The sequence below is a fragment of the Ochotona curzoniae genome, unplaced genomic scaffold (genome assembly GCF_017591425.1).
Source record: "Ochotona curzoniae isolate NIBS_2020 unplaced genomic scaffold, NIBS_Ocur_1.0 contig_46, whole genome shotgun sequence".
NCBI classification, from domain to species: domain Eukaryota; kingdom Metazoa; phylum Chordata; class Mammalia; order Lagomorpha; family Ochotonidae; genus Ochotona; species Ochotona curzoniae.
Genome location: NW_024466340.1, coordinates 4,131,422 through 4,158,828, shown reverse-complemented (window position 1 = coordinate 4,158,828; position 27,407 = coordinate 4,131,422).

The window sequence follows — 27,407 nt, the reverse complement described above, 5'->3', positions numbered from 1 at the left end:
TTCTTCATCTGTATTGGCTGAGTGAGGAGACTGGTCTGGCCAAGGTTTGCACAGTCTTGGAGAGTTGGCTGGATAGTCTAGGGTGACCCTAACTGGCAGGACATGGTTCTATCGTTTTATGACTTCTCATCATCCTGGCAGGCTAACTTGGACTTGTTATGGTTGAGGCAGGGATGAGAGAGGGAGAGAGTGGGGGGGAAGGACTGAGAGAAAGACAGACAGAGATAGACCAGCTGCGAGGCCTTTTAAAGTCTAAGTTCATAACATGCCATGGATCAGAGCAAGATACAGGCCAAATGCGAGTCAGGAGGGCAGGGAAATTGACTCTATCTCTTGACAGGCTGAGTTGCAAAGTCACATCGCAAGTGGCATGGGTCCCGGGAAAGGCAGAATTAGGGTCAATGTGGCACCCCATCTCTCAAACTCATCCAGGTATGCATAGATAGCATTAGCACCTATTCCTTGGAGTAACTGTGAGAGCTCAGTGAAATCAGAAAAGGCTCTTATCATTCATAAGCCAGACTTGTTGGAGGTACCCAGCGCATACTAGCCATTGTTGCTGCTGCTGTCTGAGACGACGATGACGATGATGATGATGATGATGATGATGATGACTGATTTGAGCCTTCTGTTTCCTCCATGTGTCTGTCCAGGGCAGTACCAAGGTTCAGATTCCCTAGTTACCTTTGTTTTGGCATGCTCAATTGCGTTTCCTTGTGATAAAGGAGCAAGTCAGCTTGATGGAAAACTCCCTTGATTTTGTGAATGCAGATGCCACTGTGTGTTAGCATCCTCTGGCCATTAGCTGTCAAGGCAGCCAGGGCAGAGATCTATTTAAAGAACGTGGAGGTGCCTTTGCCTCTTGCCATCCAAGCCGCTCCAGAGATGGGGACGCACCTGAAGCAAGGGCTGCAGGACCTTGACGGCGAGCCAGACCCTTGTTCACCATCCGTCTGAACCCAAGAAAGGGAATTAATTACTTGGCGACATTTGGTTTCCTCCTGTTAATTAACAATCCCCACAGCTGAACCTGAATGGTTTATTATTTTACTTCCAAAGGGGAGAGAGAGGGACTCTCGAGTCAGAAATGCCTGCAGGCTGCGATTTTACTGAATTCCATTGCCCTGCGCGCTCTCTCTCTCTCTCTCTCTCTCTCTCTCTCTCTCTCTCTCACACACACACACACACACACAGACATCTTAGCAGAACTGATTCTCATTGCGTGGAGCTGGAAGAAGAGGCAGCGTGCAGTGTTGGATTTTTTGAGGGTTCCTGTTTTATTGCGAAAAGAATCGCCAATACGCCTTTTTTTTTTAAAACCATGTAGGATAAACTTCAACAGTAATGGATAGTGTAGATCTGCCATCACTTTTCCTTGCACGTGGAAGGCGCCAGCATTCTCAGAAGAGACTCACATTTAGGGAGAAGTGCAGAATCCACTTACCAATAGACCCTTCTGCCTCCCCCCAACCGCCACCAATGAAATCATCATTTTGTGAGAAGAAGGGAAACACCTCCTTCGGAGTCCCATCCCCAGATACAGGAAGAGCCAGAGATGAACTAAGCTGTGATTCATCAGAAAAACAGACGGATTTCAGTTTCTCTTATTTTTAGAAGTCGCTGTCTAGGTACTGGGTTCTGGCGAACGAGCGAGGGATTATATTTGGAAATCCTAATTGCAGCGAGGACTCTTGAAAAAGCAGACTAAAGCTGAGCTGGCTCCCATGGAGGCTTCTTGGGTTGTTTCTTTTTCTTTTTTTTTGTCTCTTGAGTCCTCTGACACTGTACAAGCAGCTTCCATACAGCAACAAAGGAATCCATCGCTCCCTTCCTTGTGGATGTTGCTGTGGCTTTGTAGTTCTGTAGCAGCCACGCTGCTTTGTCTGTCGCTTGGAAGAACTGTATCAAAGACCCAATGCAAATAGCCTTCAGCAGAGAAAAAGGAGAGGGGACACCCAGAGAAATGGATGGGAAAAGAACAGGACCTTCAGGCATGGCTGGATCCAGGTGCTCAAATAAGGGCATAAGGAATCATTTTGTCACATTTCTGTTGTTGTGGAGACTTAAGTCTTAGGCAGGAAGGCACCAAGAGGCTGTAGGCTTTCAGTCCACCTGAAGGGTGACCTCAGTTTAAAAAGGTCCCTCCCTTGCCCAGGAGCACCAGCAGAAGTTTCAGAGAACAGCGTGGCTAGTGTACATGGGGCCTGGGGATGTGAGCGATGATCTGATTAAGATGTAGAGTGAAAGCAGCTCATGGACTGACTGTGGGCAAGGAGAGAGAATTCACGGGAGGATGTGTACTGGGCTGGCCAAGATAAGGGGGCATCTTTAGGAGGAGATACCTGTGTGAGCCCTCCAGGAAGCAGACGCCGAGATGGGACTCAATCCTCAATGTTGAAGTCAGGGTAAGGTTAATGGGAGGGAACAGAGAGGGGCAGGACTGGCTTGGAGCCAGCAGCCCCCGAGGGGTGGGCAAGGAGAGGGCAGGGCAGCTGCTGTATGGGACAGTCTAAAAGGTGGTTTACTGAGGCCTCAAGGAGTATCAGTGTCTGGCAGAGACCCCTGTCCCCCAGGGTCACGCCTGCTCTGGGATGTCTGCCGCACTTGACTGTTGGCTGGGCACGGCCCGTGGGAAGCGCAGCCTCATTTACACTGATGGATTGGGGAGTGCAGCAGCTGGGGCCTGCAGTCAATTAAGCTAACTGCAGCTGCTGGTCTGTAGGGCGCTTTCTGCGGCTGCCTCAGAGAGCAGCTCCACTCACAGAGCCCCTCCTGGGTGAAGAGGTAGTGTGCCCATAGCTGTTAGATTAGCTAATGGCTCAGCTTGGCTGTCATCACCCCTCCCATTTTACAGGTGGCGAAAGGGAGGCAGGAAAGGTTGTGATTTTGCTGGTCCATAAAGAGGGGATACCAAAGATTGTTGGCCAGCACAAGAGCTAAGAGAAAGGCACACTGGCTTCTCATCTAAGCATTCAGAGGCTCCGTGGCCCCAGTCATACATTAGGTCTGGGCGCCTGTCCTCCAGCGCCTTCAGGGAGAAAATTTTGGCGATGAGCAGTTAGTGGTGGTCATCCGCTCTGGACATGGACAGAGTGGCCTGGGCCTTTGGGCAGTCCTCCACTGCTTTGCCAGGCCATTAGCAGGGAGCTGCCTCAGAGGCAGAGCAGCCTGGAGTCAAACCGGAACCCACAGGGGAACACTGGTGTCACAGACGGCAGCTCTACTTGCTGTATCACTGCACTGGCCTTTGACACAGATGTTCCTAACCAGTAGGCTAAGCACCCTCTCCAAGGACCATTAGGAATGGAATCAAACCATAGCAATAAACATTTTCTTCTGAATTTCAGGATTTCTCCTTTCTCTTTACAGCTACTCTCTCTCCCCTGGTGTGGGATCCACCACAGTTGATTTCAGTGACCTCCTGTTGTTAGGCAAGTCGACTGCTTCCCAAGTCACATTACTACAAGCAACGATCGTCTTTGCCTATGCATCTGGTTATTTCCTGGGTGGAGTTTCATTGCTCAAGTGGTGGCTGTGTCTGGCTGCCGAGGCTTTGCACACATAGTGTGAGGAGGTACAGTAGTGCCAGGTCATCTACCAGGCAGACTGGGCCCCTACTGGTGAGCCTGGTGACATCCCAGGTCTGTGGCCTCACCACAGTGCCGACCTTCTCCATTGCTTTCGCTGCCTGGCCCACTAGCAGAGAGCAAACGCCTCCCTCTCCCCAGCCTGCTGGGTAGCTGTCGAGTCGCGTTAGGGTTACATAAGTGTGATGCGGAGAAATCTCCTTAGAGGGAAGATGCTCCCCAGATGTTGGAGCAAGTGCTGGAGTGGGGCTGGAGAAGCACTAAGGGTGGACGGGGGAGGTGCGGATCATGTGGCTGGTCCTCCACCCTGCCTTCATGGTCTCTGTGGACATAGCCTCGTTCCACTCCTTCCCACCTCTCTCTCTCTCACACACATATACGCACACACAGCAGGAAGAGCACCCTTCTGCCCAGGCCTTCTATAGTTCCCTTACAGCTCTTGTTGTGTTGTTCTGTAACTGGGCACGTCCCCCTATTTCTCCCCTTGACCTGCAGGCTTGGAGGAATGTGGGTTTTCTCATCTTGTATCTCTAGCATCTGGTACAGGGTAATAATATAATTTTAAGCAGATCATAGTAGTAGCAGTAGTGGCTAATATGTTGGCCACTTAGTATGTACCAAGCCCTGTTTTACCTCAGTGGAGGATCCCAGGAAGCGAGTGGTGAACTGCTCTTGACAAGCTGCCTGGCTGACTCACTCTATTGGTTTCCTTTTGCTTCTGTAACAAATAACCACAAACTTAGTCATAAAATCATGGTTTTGGCAGCAGGGCTGTGTTTCTTCTGGAGGCTCTGGGGGGACAATCTGTTTTTTGGCCTTTCCCAGAACCTAGAGGCAGCTGACATCCCGCCCATCTTCAAACCCAATGTGGAGTACCTGTTCCTCTCCTGCCCCTCTCTTCCCCTGCTCTCTCCCTGCCCACTGCCGTCTGTTCTTCCACCATCACCTCTTGTCTCTGACTTCCATCCTCTGGCCTGTCTCTTGTAAGGGCCTTGTGAAAACATTCAACCTAGATAACCTGTCCATGCTTGGAGTTCCCCTTCCCCCCCCCCCCGCCAATAATCTCCCCAATCATAAGCTCATTAACTGTCTCCTTTTCCACCTAATATAATACATTGTCTACCTTTAGAGATAAGGATGTGGACATCTCAGGGGCCATTGTTCATCCTGCCACACTTGCTAAATGCAACGGCAACCTCCGTCCTTCCTGATCTCTTTCAGTACCTGCTTGCTTGGGGGACAACAAGCCAAGGACCCCAAGAACAAAACCTTTACATGCACCCCTTGCTTTCCTCCCTGCCTGCCTGTGTTACTTTGTTCATATCACCTGGACTCTCTGTGTCTAATTTCCTTATGTTTACATGGCTAAATAAAGTAACAACCTCATTGCACTGTTTTTGTGACCTACAATCCTCCAAAGCAAATAGGACAGATCTCTGCAGTCAGGGATGCCATAGAGCATAAAGGTTATACACCCAGAGGGTCTTGGTTCAAATCCACCCCTAACCCCTTACCTCCAGGCAACACTCATGAACCAACTGCCCCCAGGCTTAGCTGCTTTCAGCAACTGAGTCTCGGTTTTCTCACTTGTAGACTGGAAATAAAACCATTATTGCCATCTGAACCCAGGACTGCGGTACACAGGAGCCACCCAGAGCATGGCGGGCAGCTTTTGTTGTCAAAGTTATGGTTGCCATCATGGTCCCCTACCCTCCCAGCCTGGGGGTGGAGAAGTGTCTTCATGAGCTGCCTCTGACCCCAACAGGACCAGGCTGGAGCCAAGCAGGGACCAGAGAATCTTTCGTGCAAGGCTGCATTTTTGAGTGAAGGCTGCGGGCAGCAGAGTCTGGTCTCTGGGCATGTACCCGCTGCAGTACTACAAAGGTGTTGGAGCTGAGAGCAGCAGCTGGCTCTCTGAATAAAGAGCTCTCCGGGAGCTCTGAAGATGGGGAGGGGTTTGCAGAGGGTGAGTAGGGAGAGGAGAGGGGGTGGACAAGGTCACCTGAGAACACGGGGCAAGTTCCTAGACTGTGTGATCGCCAGGGAGGAGTGCAGAGCTCTGGTTTCAACCATACTATTATTTTTTAATTTTGCTGCAAAGCCCTCATTTCCACGGAGGCTTGGGCATATGCCCGGTATGCAAAAACAGTAGAAAGCACAACTGTTCTAGTTGAAACCAGGCTGGGGGTCAACTGGGGCCTCCTTTTTACTTTCATGGGAGCCTCTGGGGGGGCCTGGTTAGAGCAAAAACTAACAGGGTGTTGAAAACACAGACTTCACAGTCAGATAGACCTGGGATTTACAGCTTCGCCTTCACCTCTCGCTGGCTGTGGGAGCTTGGGGGCTTCCCCTGGCCTGCTTGAACTTCTCTCTTCTTGTCTGAGGACAAGGCAGCAGTAGTTCCCACTTGCTGTAGCTGGAGGTAGTAAACTGAACAACACCTTGTACGTGTCTAGACATTTGCCTGGTAGCAGCTGTTTCCTCCCCCATGGAAGACTTGAATTCATAAGAGATCCCTCTAAGAGTGTGTGTCCGGTAGCCAGAATATCTGTAGGTGGGATAGGAAATTCTTTGTAACTAGGAACATGGCTACTACTTGGTTCTAATTCCATCACTAGCATTCTGTGCGATTTTTGTCCCTCTGTAAGCATCGTCCATTACTCTTCAAATGGCTACTAAGAGCTTTCTGTGTGCCTGACACTGTTTGAGGTACACAATACACATGCTGGCAGCTGTTTGGAAGGCTTGGCACTCATTGTCAATACTACCAAGACCTAGCTCCTTGACTGTAGCAAAGTCATTGCCCCTCTCTGGTTTTTGGTCTCAAAATCTGTAAAATGAGAGCACTAGATTGAAGTAATAGGGTCTTCCCAAAAATCTTGGGCTTGAATCCTCTGCCTACCACTTGCAGTGCCCACCCCCCAAGACCCCGCCTTGGAGCTGAGCAGAGCATTTAATTTCTTAAGTTCCTTGTCTATAAAATAGGATACTACTAGTACTCTGCAAAGGTCAAGATGAGGGCTCAGTAAATAATACATGTGAAGTTCCTAGTAGGATGGCTGGCATGTAGTACCTTCCCAGCAGCTGCTGTTACCACTACCCCCACTGCCACCATTGTCATCCCCACCATCATCGCTGTAGTCCTTCCAGCACCATCACCACCACCACTGCTACCATCACCGGTATCATCAACACGAAACTCTAGATGATCTCTAAGATCCTGGCATGTTAAGTTCTAGCTCTCAGGGGAGAATTGTCACCTTGGGCCAGATGGTGGAGTGATGGGGGTGGGTACCTCACAGGCAAGTCCTCAATGGAGAGGAGTCTCCTTCACTCAGAAAGATGTTCTAAGCAACCCTGGTCTGCCTGAGATTGTCTGTCCTTTCAACAATGGGAGCCTTTTCCTTAGCAGGAATAGGACCCTGGGGAGCTGGAACCCACCCACACCTCTTCTACATTCCCTTTCTTACGGGTCTTGTTTCTGTGTTCATAGCATGCATTTATTTCAGAAAGCCATTCTGTGTCTTTCAGGGATGGGGCTCTAGCTAAGCCTCAGTTGTCTAATTTAAAATTCCTGAAATTTCCCAGCTTCATGCTACTCCAACCACATACTGAAGGAAGAAGGTTGACATGTGTCATGCTGGGTTGGCTGTCGGTTCCTTTATTCCCCAGTCACAATATTTTAGTTGGAGGACGGGTTACAGATCAGGGCATCATAACAGCTCAGAACGGGGCGGGTGGAGTGGTCTTTTTAACCAGTCGTTTCCTCTCTGTAGGGAAATATGATATTCCCTGTCTTCATTTGACACACAGGACTTGAAAACGTTAAACTCTTTTTCTCCCAGATTGTAAGGGGCTGATTCTGGCTCTGCAAAGCCTGTCAAGGCATTATTCAATTAAGCCACTCTACCGCTTAGAAATGTCTGTTTCCTGTGCCTTGTCTGTTCTGTTTGGAATTCTGAGAGGCTTAAGGCACAGGTCAGAGATCTGCAGGCATGTGGGTGAAAACAAACCAGCCTGGCTTAACTTTGTAGTTGGGGGCCAAGGGGCCTCAGTGACAGACCCTCAAACTGAGGTCAAACTCCTTTCTGGGCTTGGAGAAGCAGTAAAAAAGTCTGAGTGTGGGGTCGGGAAGGCAGTCTGCACAACTCCTTTGCTCAGCCAGTAAGTGACAGTTTTAGCACAAAAGTGTGGTAGCTAGGTTGTTGCGGGCTTGGCTGTGTGAGGTTGACAAGTGCTGTCCGCCCTGCCTCCCGGTAGCTTCAACTTCTGCGCCTGGGGTTCAACGCCCGCCCATCGCTTCTTCCTCCGCTGCGTTTTAGCGCTGTCCGCGGTGCTGACGGCCAGTGCCGCCGATTGCCACCGTTCCCACCAACTGCGATCCCGGGTGCACCCAGCCTCTCCTCCCGGCTTACCACCTTGGCTTTCTCTAGGTTCTGCACACATACATCACGGGTGGGAGGCAGGTTTGTTTCCTCCTGTGCTGGGAAGCTGCCCTCCCTTCGGCCCCCACCTTGCTCACACAGCATTTTGCAGTACTGGTGGCTGCCACCGCCAAATCGGGCGCTGGGGAAGCGATTGATTCGTCTACTGCCAGCAGCCCAGAGTTGCCTACGCGGACAGGAGAGGGAGAGAGCAGATAGGGAGACAGAGAGAGAGGTGGGGAGAGAGGTTCACAGAGCATAAGCCTTCGTCCATGAGGAGGGCAGTCTGCAAGAGCCACCATCTGCCTCGTCCATCAACTCTCAGACTGGACTGTCAGCAGCGGTATTTCTTTTTGTGTTGGTCTTGCATGATTTAGTTTGTGTGTGTGTGTGTGTGTGTGTGTGTGTGTGTGTGTGTGTGTGTGTGTGCACACTAGTGCTTTGATTTGATCTGGGGGATCAGGAGAGTCAGATGAACAATTTTCTTTCAGGCACCTCTGCTGAGCTTTCAGACCAAGTCATCGGGAGTTAGCGTCTTTCCCTCCCGGCAGCCAAGGCAGGAGTTGGCAAGAATTTATCTCTCTCATCTCCCCCTACAGTCTTCTGTTGTCGCGGTAAGTGATGTATTATTCCTCTCGGATGTGCAAATGGGCTAAGGATGTTGGAAACCCAGTTGTGCATGCAGGAGCTGGTAGGGTGAGGGGTCTTGAGGAGGGGAGGGGTTCTGGGGAACGGTCACATTTATTTGCCGACACTCTGCAGTGCTTTGTCACCAGAGCGGCACCCCAAAGCCAAATGAGGTTTTGGCTCAGTGCCCAAGGAGGGGGCAAAATGTGCTCCTGGTTTAGGTGATGCCATCAGAACTGTGGCTTCTGCTCAGGGCCAGAGCTCCTGAAAGTGGCCAGCAGTTTTCTGAGTGAGTTAACCCTTTGGGGGCTGGCCAGTCTGGGATGGGGAGGGTCCTGCTTTGCTTGCTGACTTAGTGATTGAGCACCGAGGCTCTGCGTAGGAGAATCACAGGCTAAACCCTGCCTGGGCACACTGGGCTGGGGGGACGACAGGGTTTCAATTGTGCCATCTTCCAGGGACAGTTGAGTTATTCAACTGTGGTGATTTCTGCAGGGTTGGCTGTTGTGAGCTTCCTGAGATGGGAGACTTGGGAGCCACGAAAGGGCTGCACTTTTCTTGGAGTGAGAGGTCAAGTAGACCAGAAGGGAGCTTATTTTCGCAGGTGGTGTAACCTGTGAGGGATCACCTGGGTGGTGCATCCTGGCACTGGCTTGGAGTCTCCGCCTCAGTGGGCATGGGAGAAGAGACGGGGCTTGTTCAAATTCTAGAGAAGGCTCCAAGGCCCCAGCCTCAGACCTTGACAGGCCACCCTCCTCCCTCTCTACTGGCTGCTGATTTGGGGTAAGCCTGGACCAACCTGTTAGTGAGTGGGAAGAAGAGGGACTGAATCCAAAAGCTTACATTTAATTTTGAAATGTCTTACAGCCAATCTGAGACCCATTCAGAGGGGATTTCTCTTTGCTCTCTGCTTTAATTACATCTGCCTTTCTGGAAAGGAGCGCTCTTATTTTTAGCATCTTGGTGATGATCTCGGGGGCCACTTCAGCTTTCTGATCCCCCAAGGATTTCCTCTTTAGGTTCTTGCTATGGGAGGTGGGAAGAATGAAACACCTGTCCCAGAGATGGGCAAGCCTGAAATGGCAACAGGGCCCATTCAGTCATTTTCTGCAGCCCCAGAGCCAGGAGGGGATGCAAAGGTCCTGGGGCATGCACCCAAGCAGGCAGAATGATGGGCAGATGGGGAGGGTCATTGTGTATGGGCACCAAGATGGGGTTCTCCCCACCCCTGACTTCTCTCCTGGCTTCCCTGGTTGGGTGACCTTGAGAGACCGTTTTTTTTTTTTTTTTACCTCCCTTCACGTCCCTCCCCACCATGGCAACCTCAAGTAGGAATGATGAATGGGAGAAGATGTGGCTCAAGTAAGGAGAGACAGATCTGGCCATACATGCTATGTAAAACATTGAACTTGAACCCCAGCTGATCAGAATGGGCCATGGTTAGCACTTTGGAATCTAGGGTAGAGGATCAGGGGAAGTGCTTAGGGGTCCTGGGCTTGATACAGTGTTAACCCTTTAACTGCTGTATTGGGAGGAGGGTTGCAGAGACCCTGGATGGTTACCAAGGGAGCCACAGGGACCTCAGGACAGCCTCCTCAGCCATAGAGAATATATATATACATACATATATACATTTATATATGTATATATATATTTATTTATATACATATTTATATATGTATATATATATACATTTACTATTTTGACAGCTGGTTCAGCCATGCAGGGCACACAGTCCAGCTGAGGCAGCCTGGACCAGGTTGTCCAGATGTGGGTTCCTCCCAAACATTGCCCTGCTGCCTTCTTTCCTAACAGATGGCTGGGATCCAGGAGGCCGCCCTCCCTCCTCCCCATCACATTGCAAGTGGTGCATTACAGTGCACCATGGAGAGGGACACGGAGGCTTCTGGAAAAATCCCCAGACTTGGATCAGGAGACTGGGCTGCAGTCTCGCCTCCACTCACCCCTCTTGGAGCCTCAGTTTTCCCACCTATGCCCCACCTAGAGGACCCCAAAGCCCTGTCCAACTCTGAAGTTCTATGACAACATTGCAGGGTGTGTGTGTTTGTGCGCGCGTGCGTGTGGCCACTGTTTCTAGGAACAGTTAGCGCTGTGTTTGGGTAGTAAGAATCTATTGCAGCTGAATCTGGCTGGTGGTGGGGGCATCTCTTGTGAGAACCTCATGGGGGTCACCACACCTCTGCCCAGCTGGAGAGGGATCTGCTCTCTGCCCTGCTTATGGCTCAGCTATGCAGCCACACCATGTTTGCACCACTTGAAGGTCCTACGAAGACTTGGGGCAGGAGCAACGATCCCCTGAGACCCCCTACGATGCCAAGATGCATCAATACTCACAGATATACAATATCACGGTGACTGGGTCCCCTAGTACCTACCAAACACCCCAAGTCCAGGGCTTCTAATCAAGTTCGTCTCCTCCCGGACGGGTTGCCCAGAGAGGGAGAGAAACTTGCCCAAGACTACCCAGCACATGGTCACTCAGCAGCTGCTGGGTCCTCCATCACAAAGGCCAAGGTATGGGTCTGGCACTCCTGCCAGGACCCCCCCACCAATGGCCCCTTCCCTGCCCAACCCCACGGCAGAATTCTGAGGGCAGGGACTTGAGAAGCTGTTCTCCAACCTCTGCTGATATGGGGAAGCTCAGTCGAAGGATAGGGGTGGGCACTTCCTTTCTCACTGGTAGTGACCAGAGATCCTATGATCCCAAAAGGTGGCCTGGGTAGCCAGTCCTGGAGCCTGCTCTGCCACCAGTCCTGTTCCCAGAGGCCCAGGCTGTGTTCCCAACAGCACAGGTGCCCTGGACAGGGAATGTGGGGTAGGGGAGCGAGGGGTGGTGTCCCTTGTGGGCCATGACAGTGCTCTTGATTTAAGCTTTTCCCTGTCTGGGTGAGGACCCCAAGGAGTTGGTAGCTTCCTAGCAAACCTGTCTGCAACTCAGGACCTGTGGCCGGCTCTCTGTCCCCGTGGCGTGGGGAGCTGGTCATAACTGCAGAAGATTCTGGGGCTGATGGGAAGGCACCAAGGAGACAGCATGGTTTATTTCTGAGAAAAGCCTTGGCTATAACCTGAGATAAAAATAAATCTGGGACCTAGTAGTGGTGGGCCAGAGCCAATGAGCTTCAGTTATTCACAGCTGTCCAGGAGGTGCAGCAGCTGGGGGGCGGGGAGAGGTGGGAGGAGAGGTGGGGGGGCCGCCCCTTTGTCCTGCTCCCTACCCATGTGCCTCCCACCCAGGGGCTTCAGATGGGGCTCTGGGGTCAGCAAGGCCTGAATGTGAATTCTGTGTGACTTCAGGCAAGGTCCCCAGCCTCTCTGGGCCTCAGGCTCTTTGGTCAGGTATGTTAGGTAGCACAGGATCCAGGGCAAACACATGGGCTCTGAAAACACGAATAGCTCCTGTGGCGGTAGCACTTTCTGGTTGCATTGTTTCGCTTCTCTGGGCCTCGCTTTTCCTAGCCATAAAATGGGAATGATGATAAAGTTGTGAGAATCTTAGGGGTTGATGCCTGTGGGGCATGAAATGTGGCACCTGGTAAGGAGCGTTAGCAATGGGGTGATGCTGGGAATTACGGGGTTGCCCCAATCAGAATTTGGTGGGGCGATAGAGAGGAAGGCACAGCCCGCAGGGCAATTGTGCAGCTGTGAGGCCCAGAGGAGAGAGGATGAGGGTTGTAGAATGGAGGCATGCTTCCCCACTTACTTCCTACCGGGATCTTCGTGCAATTGCTGCAGGTCCCTGGGCCTTGGTTTTTCCATCTGTGAATTGGGTGTAATGTCCCCTTTCCCACAAGCTGGAGTGGCTCCTGACAAGTCACAGGGCAGCTGGGATGGTGGCGGGCAGTCCTACAGGACGGGGGTTAAGAGGAAGGCTGCCCGTTGCCTGCCCAGAACCTTTGTTTCCTGCTCCCAGGAACTGGGAGTTTTTTGCTGACTCATCTCAACCTCTGAGCACTGAGCTGTGGATTTTCTCCAAGAAGTCCTGGCTGCGGCTTCTTCTCCCGGGAAGTGTTGCCCCTGCCAGGGGCCTCCTGAGGGGCTGCAGGGCAAGGCTGGACTGTCACCATTTAGGGGTCAGAGTTAGCACGCGGCTGGTGTTCAGCAAGGGCCTGCCAAGTGACTGAAATCACAGTTGACTGGCGGCTAGTGGACAGTCAGTCTGGGGGGATGCTTCTGGAGCGTGGTCCAGCGCAAGGCCTGCATGCAGTAGGCACTCAGTGTTTGCTGATTCTGATGAGTCATCGGTGGAAGGTTGGAGAGGACTTGATCTCCTCTCCCACCTGCTTCCTCTCCTCCTGCCAGAGCGTTCGTTGCTGTTTATTCATACATAGTGCACTTAATGAACACCTATGGTATGCCTGCACCGCGGTGGGCATTGTGAATGCAGTGGTAACAAACACACAGTCCCCTCTAGAGATAAGTCAGTGGCTGTCCACAGATTGAAATCTATTAGGGAGGAGTGCTACAAAGAGGGACTCTATGGTTCCCCTTTCTGTGCTAACACCTCTGGGAAAACTCCAGGGGTCACTGCTTCTTCTGAAATCCTAGTTGTCCACCAACAAAGTACTGCTGATCCCTCCGGCCAGGCCAGACCTTTGAGGTGTCAGGGACTGGAAGCTGATTTCTTTTTACCCCAGCTCTGCTGCCCAAGAGCTTGGGGCAATGGAGGAGGCAGCAGTGCCAGGCACTGGGCTGCTGCCTGCCCTGTCACCGCAGTTTCCTAGAAGTTGTTGCCTTGCTGTTGTCAGCCATAAGGATTTAATGCATGCTTGATTCTCATTGTAACGGAGCCCTCACAGATTCCCGGAGTCATCCTGCTAGCAGCAAGAAGGTGTATCCTGGAAAGCCAGGGGGCTTTGGCCAAATCCCCACCAGTTCATCAATGACAGGAAGTTTACCTGACAGCAACGTCACGATGTTGGGTTTGGGAGGGATTTGGTTGGACAGGGGGAGGGGAGTGCACTCCTTACCTGTCAGTATCATCTACCCAGTGAGTTTATTCATCTGCCTTTTCCTTTCCTTTGCTCCTTCCTCTCCTCCTTCCCTTTCTTCCCTTTCATGCACTTACACAGTGCTAGGCGGTGACTGGTGAATGGAGGCAGCATTCGGCAGGAAGCTGATTATGTAAGCTGCTTGGGATGCCAGCCGCTGAGGGCGGGTGGCGTGCTGAGGCTGCTGAGGGAGAGAGGTGAGAGGCTTTCTCGGAGTTTTAGTGGGAGAGGCTGTTGTGAAGCATGTGTGGTCCCCTGTTTCTTGGAGCAGCAAATTGAGATCATGGGAACATACGCAGGGGCTTTGGCGGGCACCACGGGGCAAATGCCAGGCCCTGTGCTGGAGAAAAGGCTGGGTCTTCCTCTTTCTAGAGACAACGGTGGCAGCCCAGAGATTCTCCCCAAGCCCAGTGGCTAGAGTCACTTGTTGGCATGCAACAGGACAGGATGCAGCAGAGCCCTGGCAGGCTGAGGACTTGCAAAGTTTGCACACAGGGGCCTTGTGTGAGAGGGCGCCCTCTCCTGGCTCTGCAGCCTCCCTTTTACATGCTAGAGTCCCACCTGTTGTACTGGAAGCCGGCCAGGCTAGCCTGGCAGAGGAGGCAGGTGCCTGCCAGGATCCATGGGATGCAGACGAGAGACCCCGTGGCGTGCCTCAGTCTTGCCTGTCCGAAGGGACCCAATGCCATTCTTTAGATTTTCTGTTTCCTCTTGGAAGGGTGCGTCTGACCAGGGCAGCCCCCTGCAGCTAGCCTATGTTCAGCTCCCCACCTGCAGATGGCTCTGGGCATGTGTGATCTGTGCAGGGGGTGAGTGCTTTGGGACAGGTGAGTGGCACCCAGGAGAAGCCTGGCCTTGGGAGATAACGCAAAGGAAACTGGCTCCCAGTGAATCTGAGATGCCTACAGGCATCTCAGATTCCCATTATTTGTCTCCTTTTGTCCCAGCCCCTCTTCCCCACCTCCCTCCCTTCACAGACAAGCTGATTTTGTGCTGTTCCCAGATGTCTCTCTTGTTGCTAGCTGCACCATCAAAAGAAGACATTTTAGTCTGTTTAAGTGATGTGCTGTGGATTTTGAGGTCTCTGGCTTTTATGTCCTCACTCAAGATTTTTACAAAGTGATTTATGTATTTGTTTGCAAGGGCAAAGAGGGAAAGAGACAGAGAGAGCATGAATGCGTTCTCCCACCTGCTGGTTTACTCCCCCCAAAGCCCACAGTGGCTGCGGCTGGACCAGGCTGAATCTGGGAATCAGGAGCTGCATCCAAGATGTCCTGTGTGGGTGACAGGGGCCTCCCTGGCAGGGGTCTCCCTGCTACTCCTTGAACCATTCCTGCTGCCTCCTGGAAAGCTGGGGGCGAGGTCAAACCCAGGCATTCCACTATGCACAGTCAGCATCTTAACCATGAGGCTAAACCCTGACTCCAGAGTTCTCTGTTCTGAGGCTCTATCTGTTCTGTTTTTTTTTTTTTCTGTGTTCATCTTTAAAATATCCTGGAGGAGTTTCTTGGGGAAAGGCAAGGTTGGGTCCTGCAGCCTAATGGTCCAGCATCTGGTAAGGACCAGTCACGGCAAGTGTGGGAGGATCTCATGGTTGACCAGGTGGAGGGAAAAGACAGGGGCTGGGCTGAACTTGAATTGACCTGCTCAAGAGGAGCACTCTCCATGGCTCGCCCACCTCGCAGATGCCATGACTAGATTGAGTTTGTGTCCTGGATTCCTCAGCCCCTGACATGCAGATGTCAGGGACAAATGTTATCCCATCTTGTCTCTACATGTGATGTCCCGGACACAGACATGTACTGTTTCCTGTTTATCTTGAATTGCATTCATCTCCAGCAACCTGGACAGCTCCTTAAGGTTGTTCCTGGCCCTCTTGGGGTGTGGGGCCACACTTCTAGAGATGTCTACTGATTGAGAGGTACAGGGAGATGCTGCAGTGTCCCAACACACATCCATGATGTCACACTCATTGGGAGCAGGGAGCAGAGTGGCTGGAAATATATTGGGGGCAGTAGGAAGGCTCATTTTAGCTCAGAACCCGCTCCAAGAATAAAACTCCATAGACGTTGGTAGTGGGGGACCCCGGAGGTGGGGAAGGCACTGGGAAAAGTCTCCAGGTCTGACAGCTCGTGTTCTAGTTGTCAGGTCTGACATGGGAACTTGATCCCAGGGCCCCCATGGGTCTGTCATTTCCTGTCTGTACTGATAGTGAAGGTACAGCAGGATGGTCTGTGATACCTGGTGAGGGCAGGGCTCCCACCAGCACCCCACACTTCATCAGCCTCTTGTTAGAGCCTCAAACGAAGTGTCTCATGTTTGTACTCAAGTTCCAGCTGTACCTTGTAAGTAGCTGTGTCCTCAAGTGGTGGTTTCCAAGCAGAGTGGAGAAGGAACTGAGGAGCTGGGTGCAGGGGATTGTGCCGCTGGAGGGTGGGGAAGGTGCTCCTCTGGGGAGCTGGGGTGGGAGCAGGGTCTCTCCCCTGGGCAGCTGGGGTGGGGGCTTGCTCCATCAGCCTCTGAAAGGTGAACCAAGGGTATGTAAGGGCTCAGTCCTGTGCTTGCTGTTACTCAGGGACCCTCACTTCATCCCCACCAAGCCTGGGGAAGGAGGCACTAATAGCACCCCTAAGTTTTAGATGAGAACATGAAGGCTGCACAGACCAAGGAGGCCTCACTTCCCCAGAGTCACACAATCAGCAAGGAGTAGATACAGAAATATCCAGAACTTTGCATGTCAAATTTTCATAGAAAGGAAATCAACCCGTCTGGCCTCTCTCTTCCTCCCTCTGGAATGGGACCCTCATCCCCACTGTACGTGCCATTTAGGATTGCTGTGAAGGTCAACTAAATACTTCCTTCTGGTCCCCAGCTCCCTCTGGCCTGGGTTCAGAGGTTCAGTCGTCCAGGAACAGGCTGGAAGCACTGGCCAGCAGGAGGCCGCGGGCCCAGTGATTTTGAGTATAACTGCCTCCAGGCTGCTTGTTGGGAATGCCACCCGTGCCACCTGCTAGCTGGTGACCTCGGACAAGTGACCTGGTTTCTTTGGCCTCATTTTCTCACTTGTACAAAGAGGGTGATCATATAATAGTATCTCCCCTGTAGAGTTGTTGTAAAGTTACCTAAGTTTGTATGTCATTAAGACTTCCAGAAGTTCATGGGAAGTGGAATTCAAAGACAAGTGTATTTCAGTGGACTTGTTTTGAAGCCTGCGCCTAGTTCTTTGTAGTACATGTAATCCATGAGCTTTTGGAGGCCCCCTCTAGGTAAGCACTTGAGATCGTGTCCAGTAAGTGGCAAGCTATAGAAGCCTTTGCTGTGGATCACTGCACAGAGCCAAGAGTTTCTTTCAAGGGCTTCTGTACTCAGTGTTGTCTCATAGCAGCCCTTGAAAGCAGAGTGGGACTGACTCCTTCTGGCTTACGGATGAAGGAACTTAGCTCCCATTTCCCAGGACTGTTGAGTGGGCTAGGCACTAGAACAAGGTCTCGGCAGAGTCAACTTGGGACCAGAGAGGCCTTACTGGGGTAGGAGGAAGTGCGGGCTCTGAGTGTTAACAGGTGGATATAAGCAGATGCCACCCTGCCCTGACCAGGATGCCTGGCCAGCTGGCAGCACTCTCTCTACAGACCTGGGAATAGGAAGGGGACATTGGAGGCCCCCAGCTTCTGGTCTCTGTTCCCACACCCTGGATGTGTCCTAGCCAATGCTGGTGCTATCTGGTTTCCAGTCTCATCTGTTGGTTGGTTCTGCCCAAGAGAGTATATGTACCAGGCATTTGGGACCCTCCTAGTATCTCCTGATACCTGGTGACTGAGCCAGACTCCTTGGGTTTAAACCTTGACTTTAGCCTCTTCTAGCTGTATAGACTTGTCCAGTTGCCAAAGCTTCCAGTGTCTCAGTTTTTCTGACTGTCAAATGGCAATACAGTTAGTAATCGTAGGTACTATGGAGTTTCTTAGCAACCAATGCAAACTCTCTCTCATTTCTTCTGCTTTTTTTCCCAACTTGGGAGGGCTTTGCAGCATCATGCCTGTGAATGCTCAGATCTGATCTGAGACTGTTTCTAATGTCCCGGATGAAGAGTGACAAACGAGGCGTTTACAGATGGGATGAAGGCATTTCCCTCTGGCCTGAAATGTCTTTTCTGCTTAATGTTAGACTATATATATATATATACATGTTTTTTTTAAAAAAGGTTTATTTTTCATGATACAGTTCTGTAAGCTCAGGGATTTCCCCTTCCACTTTCCCCATTTCTATGTTTATATTTGTATTTATTATATATATATTTTTTTAAAAAGAAGAAACGTTGGTGTTAGTTGATGATAGCTACATTTCCTTATTGCTTTGTGCCCTTCTTGAGTAAATGAAAACAACCACAACAATGAAATTGGATAGCCTTGATCTCAGAAGGGGACTTTATTCATCTGAGGAGCCCAAATGTCTGGAACACGTTAGACATGAAGCTGGTGTGTGTGTAAGGATCTCCTGGCATTTTTAAAAAGTAGACACAACCTCGGGATCCATCCCTGGGGTTCAGAAGGCCTAGGGTGGCACCAGGAACCGGTACAGGGCCGTGTACCTGGGTGACACAGGTGCAGCTGCTCTGTGGTATCATAGAGGGAGAGAGCTGCTCTCCCTGGGGGTGCATGTTCTTCATTCTTCCTTAGGGAGTGGGCTTGCATGCCTCCAGGACTGGAGGCTGAGCACCCACAAGGTGCCCTGTGCATTGCTGGTCCAGCTCTGCTGGTGATAGAGTCTAAGTCATGTTGTTCCCAGTCCTGTTGCTTCTGGAGCAAATTCCTCGCAGTATGCAGGTCTTGAGCCGACATGCACAGTTGGAAGTGCAGTGTCCCCACCGCCCCCTCAACCTGCAATCATTCACTCATTTGAAAGTTTTTTTCAAGGTTGATTTATCTACTTATTGAAACAGAGAGGCAGAGAGAGATTGTCCATTCACTGCTTCACTCCCCAAATGACTGCAGTATTCAGGGCTGACTCAGAATGAAGCCAGGAGCCTTGAATGCCGTCAAGTTTCCCATGCCGGTGGCAAAGGCCCAAGTCCTTGGGCCGTATTCCACCACCTTCCTAGGCGTGTTAGGGGGCTGGACCAGAAGCAGAGTAGTGAGAACTCGGATGGGGTTCTGCAGCTTGGGGAGATGCCGACATCACAAGGGGTGGTTTAGCCCTCTGCGCCCTCACTGGATGCCAACTGACCAAGATGCAGGTGTCCTGTGTGGCGGCTTAACCACTGGTCCAACAGCGTCCAGAACAGGATGATGTGTTTTGTGTAAACACTGTCACCCATTGTGTCTGGCATCCAGGTTGTGCTCAGGAAGTGCTTGTTGAAAAAAAAAAGAATAAATGAACTCCGACAGTGTCAACCAGTGCTCTTGGTTCTTGTTCAAAAACTACTCCCCCCCCCCCACCCTACCGCCCACCCCGTCTAGGCTACCCTAACTGACCTAATGGATCATCCAACATTCACAGTAACAAAGGGAAGAAATCTCCCCAAGCTCTGAGGGCTGAGGGAGGGCAGGGGGAAGTGTGGACTTCCTCAGGGAATCAGACAGTGGGGAAAAAAAAGCAAAGGGTTTTTTTTTTTTCTTCTTCTGTAAAACCAGTCCTGCAGCCTGATCTCTTTAGCCTGATTAATCACAGGAAGCGTTTGTCAATAGCAACGTTATCCCAGTCCTGGCCACAGCAGCAGGTGCAGCAGCCAACTTATTCAACATTTAGAAAGAGCTGCATTGCAGGCTGAGGACCTGGGCTGCTAGGGAAAGAACAGCGGCAGGTGCTCAGGGACAGTCTGTGAAATAATGGATTATTTTTGAAAGCAGAGGAGCAAGGGCAGAGAAAGACAAAAAGCCCTCCCCCTCTGCTGGCCTTCCCCAGCTCACAGTCAGCACCGAACGGTACCCCGAGATACCATCTCCACTCTAGGGCAAGAGGGTACCACCAGCACACAGGAACGTGTGGGCAAGGAAAGCTGGTCTTCTGGCTTCCACTTCTAATAGCACATAAAGCAGTCATTCCCCACATAGAGCCGGTATCACCCGGAAGTTATTAGATGTACAAATCCTTGGTTTCTGTTACAGACATACTGAAAGGGGTGGGGAGCTTGACCCTGGAGCCTCCCCCAGGAGATGCTGATGCAAACTCAAGTTTGTGATGCAGCAGGATCTGAGCAGGTGGGACTGCAGGTACTGATACCCTCCCCAGAATTTCCTCCTTGACAAGTGTTAGGCAGAAACGAGCCTGGGGAGATGCGTGTAAATCCGGTCCTCCCAGGGTGTGGTTGACCATGAGGACTTCAGGCTCGAATCATTAGGATTCAAGAGCACAGCTAGTTAGTAAGCATGCACTGGGGGCCTGCCCTGTACAGCCTCACTTCATCTTATTCTTCCATCTGGGAGAGATTAGAGTCCCTTCATTTCAGACAAGGACGTGGAGGTGCAGAGGGAGGAAGGAGGACCACAGGCTAGCAACGGACAGAGCCAGAACTAGACCCACTGAAATGTAATTAAGCAGGTGCTCCAAGCTGAGCATGGGGTGGTTTCCTAGGACAGGCATTTTTAAAATTTAATTTAAAAATTTAAAAGAGAGAATTGCCCTGTACAGAGTCATTGTCAGTTGGCTGTAACAGCTCGGACTGTTCCCAGATGAAGCCAGGAGCCTGGGACTCGGTCTGAGTACCCCGGATGCATATCACAGGTCAAGCATTTGAACCATCACTTGATGCCTCCCAGGATGTGCGTCCACAGGAAGGCAGAATTGGAGCCAGTGTTCAAACGCAGGCATTCCAGTAACAGGTACAGTTATCCATAGTGGCACCCTAGTCATTCCACCCAACACCTCCAGGAAAGGTGATTACAAAAGAGAAGTCCTGGAGATTTTCCAGAAGCACTTGAGGATGTAGCCCTGGGAGCATCACCTGCTGTTCCTCTTAGCCCTCCAGTGTTGCCCAAACACAGACCTCTATTCTGTGTCCTGACTGAGTTGGTTTTCCATAGCAGGCTTCCACACCCCCAAATCAGTAAGAACCAAGTGATGAGGCCAGAAGGTGACTGGGGACACGTCTGTTCCCTTCCTCATGTTCACATGTCAGCATGGCTACGTAAAACCAGCGATGCAGAAACAGCCCCTGCAAAGCTCCAACTCTGAGAGCAAGGACCGCTCCCCCCGCCCCCGACCTAATTATTCCTTACTTCTGAGTGAGTTGGAAATCCAGCAAGCTTCCTCCCCATCTGTCCTCCGTGTGAAAGATGGGGGCCTTGCCCCACCCCTAGACACAGCCCCCCGACGTGCTCTAGATGCTGATCTGGCAGCATGCTTTGGGCTGACACACTGGCTCGTCCTTTGCTGCAAACCTTTGGATGCTAGAGTTGGAAAATACACTTAGAAACCCATTTCCTCCCAGCCCTGCCTCATTATCTGCTCAGACTCCAAGAGGGTGGTGTACATGATAATTCCTGTAACTTCTCTGTCCCTGGTGAATCCTGAGCTGATCCGCGTGCTCTCCGCCAACACACGGGTCTTTTTTTTTTTTTTTACCTCCCTCTGCCTGCACAGAGGTGGTGGGAGGTGAACGGCTTGAAACGCACGCTGGGTTTCTTGTGGGAGAAGTTGGCCCCGAAACAAGCCCTAATGACAGTGCTTTGTGTGCCCCTGGTGCTTTGCCTCCCAAATTGCCTCTTCGCATCAATTATTTCATTATCTGCCCCCTGCCTACACCACATGCTGAAAGATAGAATAGACCAAGCAGCCAGGCATCCGTTCCACTCGAATAGTCGCCTGTGTGAGAGGAGTGAAAAGGTGGGAACGCTTTCTGGTGATTCTAGGATTCACTCAGCTTTGAATCAGTTATATGAAGTCGTAAAAGAGGAGTGCACTGATTGGGCAGCTGGGGTCATGTGACCACACCTGGAGCAGAGTCTAAATCAGCCCCATCAGAACACCCTAAGCTGAGATGGGGAAACAGTGGCTTCCTAAAATAGTGTTGGGGTGTTGGTAGCAGGATGCAGGGGAGCCGATGTCCTCACTGCACACACTCTCACAAAGCTTTAAGTAGGAAGAGGATTCCTGTGAATTAGAGTAGGTTCTGAATTCCATGTCCCCTAAAAGTTCAGAGAAGAAATAGTTTGGGGTAACTGGAGAAGTCTGTATGGGAGGATGAGAGTTGCACTTAGATTTCAGGGATTAAATAAAGGATCAAGTTTAGGAAGAGGCTTGTTGCATCACCCATAACATCCTCGTGGCTTGCACTGATGGAGCCTGGGGAGGAAAGTTCCAATCAAGTGGTACATGGCTGGGGGACTCCAGTTTTTGGAAAGTGCTCAACTCTGGGACAACAAGAAAACGGTTCTGTGGCACTGTCTATGGTCCTGAACCTTGGCTCTAGCACATGGCTGATTTCTGTCCAGTTCTGCACAGGAATAACTCTAGTTTGTTGTTTCTCTTCATGGAAAATGTGTGCCATTGGCCATGCCCATGTAGATCTGGGTCCCAGCAGGGAACAGATGGCAGTTCAAATTGTGTAATTGCAGGAGAGTTCAGAAAAGGGGCAGAGACGTGAACAGGAGTCGGGAAAGCCAACCATGGGTAATGAAGCCACCTGGGACCAGGAATACTAGGGAGCTGTTACGACCCCCAGACATGCGGGGAGATGTAGCATTACCAGAGTCAGAAGGGAGATGCAAGTGCCGTTTAGGGAGAGCCTCCTGACCAGCCCCATGACCATGACCTTCATGGAGGGGCACAGCTAGCCTATCCTGGTGCTGCAGAGAAGAGCTCCCTTTGTTCCCTGCAACCACGCTCCCCTGGAGCGCCCCTGTGGACAAGTCCAAATGGTGACTGGAGCCAGCTGGGGTCACATGTACAAGTCATCTTCTGGGGATGAGAGTGGGGAAGAAAGAGCTGAGAGGAGGATACAGGTAAAGAAGCAGAAGTCGTTGTCAGTTAACCACGCTGCATAATCACAATCTCAAGTCACCGTCAAAGTTAGCCTTGATACAACAGTTACCTGTTCACAGCTCTGTTGATGCATCTAATGATCTTGCCCGGGGCCTCTAATGTGGCTACAGTAACTCAATTAAGCCTTGATGGTTGGGGAGAATGAGATGGTCTCTCGCCTGTGACCAGGGCAGCCGGTTAGCTGGAAGGTCTCCGTCTTCCTCAGCCTGCAGCACCACTGCAAGCAAAAGCCAGTTCTGCATCTTTGCTTAGGGCTCTGCAGACTTTCAGCAGCACACATGGTTCCTGGGAAGTTGGGCATTTGTATCTGTCCGAGCATGATGTTCCCCTCACCTGCCATGGCGTGATGTCGGTCCCTCACCTGCCCCGGTGAGATGTCGGCCCCTCACCTGCTGCAGTGAGGGGCTCTGAAAGGACGAGAAGCAGAAGCCTCAGCTGTAGCTCTGATGTGCTGCCCCCTGCACCTGCCCCTGTCCCTGCCTTACGTGGCTGTCAGGGGATGAATGGTGACCTGGCGGGTATAGTTTGGAGCCAGCCTGTGTGTGTGGGAGAAGGAATCTGAGTGGTGTCTGACACGTGGAGTCTGAACACTGGCTCTGCCATTACTTCAGCTGGACTAGCTCCTGACTTACTTGTGCTTCAGCTTTCTGCTCTATAATGAACTTTGTAGGGCCTGGTACAATAGCCTAGTGGATAAAATCCTTGCCTTGCATGTGTCAGAGTCCCATAAGGGAGCTAGTTCGTATTCCAGCTGGTCCACTTCCCATCTAGCTCCCTGCTTGTGGCCTGGGAAAGCAGTGGAGGATGGCCCACAGCCTTGGGACCCTGCTCTCATGTGGGAGACCCAGAGGAAGTTCCTGGCTCCTGGCTTTGGGTTGGCTTAGTTCCGGCCATTGCAGTCACACGGGTGCCGGGCCCCAAGGTTTTGGGCCATCCTCAACTGCCCTCCTAGGCCACAAGCAAGGATCTGGATGGGAAGCGGGACTGCCAGGATTAGAACCAGCACCCATATGGGATCCCGGTACATGCAAGGTGAGGACTTTAGCCACTAGGCCACTGCACTGGACCCGAACAATGCTTTTTTTTTTTTTTAGTAGAGTTAGAGAAGGAGAGAGAGGGGGAGATGAGAGAGAAGAAGAAAGAGATTTTCCATTTACTGGTTCATTGCCTCAAATAAATAATTGCAACAGCCAGGAGAGTTGGACCAGGCCAATCCAGGAGCTTCTTCTGGGTTTTCCTAGTAGAGGCAAGAGCCCAAGCACTTGGACCATTTTTTATTGCTTTTCCAGACTCATTAGCAGACAGCTGGGTAGGAACTGGAGCAGCGAGGATGCAGACCAATCCCATATACGGTACCAGTGTCACAGGTTGTACCACAATACTGGTCCCAACTTCTCTCTCTTGAAAATGCACACAGTGGTGTCTATTCACAAACTTCCCATGTACCAATGCACACACATCACTTGGTGTGATCCTAGCACACAGTGAGTAATAAAAACATCACCCATGCTCCCACAGCCTTCATATCCCAGAGAAGACAGCAGGGGTAGCCGGGAGCCGGCACTTCATGAGTCAACTTATTTAATCCTTCTACATCCCTGTGGTGTGGGTACGCTCATCACTATTATTATCACCCCTGCTTCATATAGGAGGGAAACAAGACACAGAGAGGTTGGTGAACTGTGCTATTGTCACACAGCCAGAAGGAGGCAAAGCTGGGACTTGGACCTTAGCAGTTTGGCACTGTGGCCACTGTTCTCTGCTGCCTCGATGAGGTGCAGAGCGCTCATCTGCCCAGATGAGCATGAAGACTAGGGGCTTGGGAACTTGCTGAGTTCTCCGTGTTTGCACCTGACATTTGGTCATCTGTTGGTGTGAGGGCAGTTGAGAAGGAGGGGGCCATGGAGATTCATTCCCATTTTCTTGCCTTCCCTCACCTGGTGCCAGGCGGGGCTGGGCAGGGGAGGGCAGCTGTCGGAGGCAGGGCCTCAATTATTCATGGGCACTGAGAGAAGCTCTGTGCTCAGTCTGAAGCTGGCTTGGATTTCTCAGCATCCACTGCCTGGCAGACGCGGCTGCAGTGGCCTGGGAGAGGCAGGAGGAGCCCTTCCTGCACCTCGAGGCTCTGTGGACATGTTCTTTTGGGGGTGGGGGCTCTTGGAAGGTCACTTGTGTGACACCTGGTGAGGTTGTGCTTGGCGGGAGACCAGATGCTACTTTCTGTCCTCATACAGCCCCATGGAGCAGGTGCTATCATGTCTCCCACTTGATGGATGTGGCTACCAAGGCTCCCGGTGGATAAGTGGTTTGCCCAGGCCCAGCCAGCTTGATTAGGGGTGGAAGGCTGATCGGTGTGGTTCCTCATGGCTGTCCTGGCAGGGTGGTGCCACCTGCAATTTGCACTGTGGGGTGAGTGGGAGGTGGTGTGTGTGCATTTGTGCAGGGAGCTAGTTGGGGTGCAGGTGTGGTGGGCATGGGATGAATCGGGATGTGTGTGTGTGGCATGTTTGTGTGGGATGCAGTTGTACAGAGGGTGGGGATGTAAGCATAGGCCTCTGCATTTATTTCCTGTGACAAGAAGACAGAAGCCCTGCTCCAGGCCCTGTGTGCCTCTTCTTTACAAGGAGGTCGTTTTCCAGAGCAGTAGGCATCTAGGGCAGGGCACTTGGGCTCTCCGCCTTGTTGGCAGATGCTTGTTCCCCCTGCTTGAAGTGTGGGCACAGTGAGTAGAGCCCATGTAAGGAGGGAAGTCCATGACCGTGAACCGTTGCTTTCCAAATGCAGGAAGGGGCAGCTGTGTGGCCCTCTGGAGCATGGTAAGATCCACGGCTGGCACTCACACAGCTTCAGCTGATGTTAATCAGAATGAATTTCATTGCAGGCTGGGCCTGAGCAGCAGCCAGGGGCCATTAAGCTAAATGGCTTGTTTTAATACTTAGGCCTGTCTAGTCGCATTGTCTTGTGAGGGCCCTGAGCGGCTGTGTTTGTGGGCTCCTGCAAGAGCATGGGGTCTCAGGCCCAGGTTTCCGTGTCTTCCTTCTTCAGCATGGGGTGGCAAATGTCAGTATTTGTCGAACTGTGCACGGCACCTGGAGCGACTGGCAGCGGCGACACTGTGCAGGATTTAGACTAGTGTACTCTGGGGTCCCAAGAAGCCCATGAAAGCTCAGGCTTCTGCTAGCTTCTGCCCAGCAGGACCAGTCCTGGGCGTGCTGCCATGCGGTTGGCATGAGCCCCGTGTTTACTTCCGTGAACTCAGTCTGCACTTGTACTCTGCTGTGACACAGCCTTGATGCCTCTGGGCTTCAATCTCTGTCCATGAGGCTGGGTGTTGGAAAAACCCTGTTTTTGAGGCCCAGTCTGGAGACAGAAGGGAGGCATTACACGTGGAATGTGGGTGATGGTTGCTGCACCCAACATGTTATTCTCGCTGTGTTACTGTTACCTTGTGCTGTCCATGATCGGCCTCTGGGGACATTATCTGACTTCAGGAGGCCAGAGTCAATGCCCAGACTGGATGGACTCTTCCTGTCTCCTTAGGAAATGGTAAGATTGTAAACAATTAATGAAGTCCCTCATTGGGCAAGGTCCCGACTTTCACATACGTGTTCTGCACGAATCCTTGCAGGTCTGTGTGCAGGTGGGGCCTTTTCTTGGATGAGGAAACTGAGCCAGAGAAAGGTCCTGGCCCGAGACGCTCCAGCTTACCAGTCGATGGTGGAAAGGGCTTGGACCCCAAACCCAGTCTCTCAATGTCTTGCTGAACTAGAGGGTAAAGAGCATAGGATCTTGGGGCCTGAATCTGCTGAGTAGAGACAGCTGTACACATTGGACCTGTGTTAACCCGCAGGCATTGGGGTTTATCATTGGGTCCCCGTTTCTCTCAGGTCTTCTGGATACCCCAGTTTCTATCACTCTGGCTTTTCCATTCCCCGTGGGTCTCTTGCAGCCATAAAGCTTTCCTTCACTCAGCTCCCTCCTCCTATCCCACATCATTTTGTGTCATTTGTTTCTCGCCCACCCCAGCTTGCTCTTCAAGGCCCACCTTGAATATTCCTTTTTCTGAGAAGACATCCCCGCTGCTCCAGGCAGGACCATGGCCTGGCTGTTCACTGCTCCCGTGAATAGAATCCAAGCCATTTTCAGAAACACACACACACACACACACACACACACACACACACACACACACACACACAGAGTCTGGAAGAGGGATGACATTAGTCTTTGTTTTTAATTAATGCCAACTCTCTCAGCCTGACTTTTAATACTGCCACCTCATTTGTCTTATTAAGCACTTTGTTTTGCTTTTAATTAGTGCTGTTTACTGTCGCTGAATTTTAATTGTCGGTGCAGGGTCTCAGCGGGCCTTGGGGGAGGATGCTACTGGGATGTTTTCTGTCCTCCCAGGAGCTAGGATGGTGGTGCCTTGGAGGTGGGGGAGGCAGGGGTCTCAGTGGAAGATGGGTGTGTTTTTCTGCAGGCATCAGCTAGTCCTGATTGCCTTTGGGATCCTGAGTGCTCTGATGGAGGGAGGACTCATGAGGGCTGGAACAGCAGAAACCCAGTTCAGATTTGACTTAAGGAAAACACCATAAAGGTCATGGCATGCATGCAGGCATGGTGGGACGTAGCATTCCAACCTGGTCATCAGGAGTCAACATCTCTGCAGCTTCAAGCTCTGCTCGCATCCTCTGGTAGGGAAGGAGCGATGGTAGTTCTAGCCTTGTGCTCCAGCAGCATAGCAACCCTGGTAGAAAGAGAATGCTTCTCATGACTTCCAG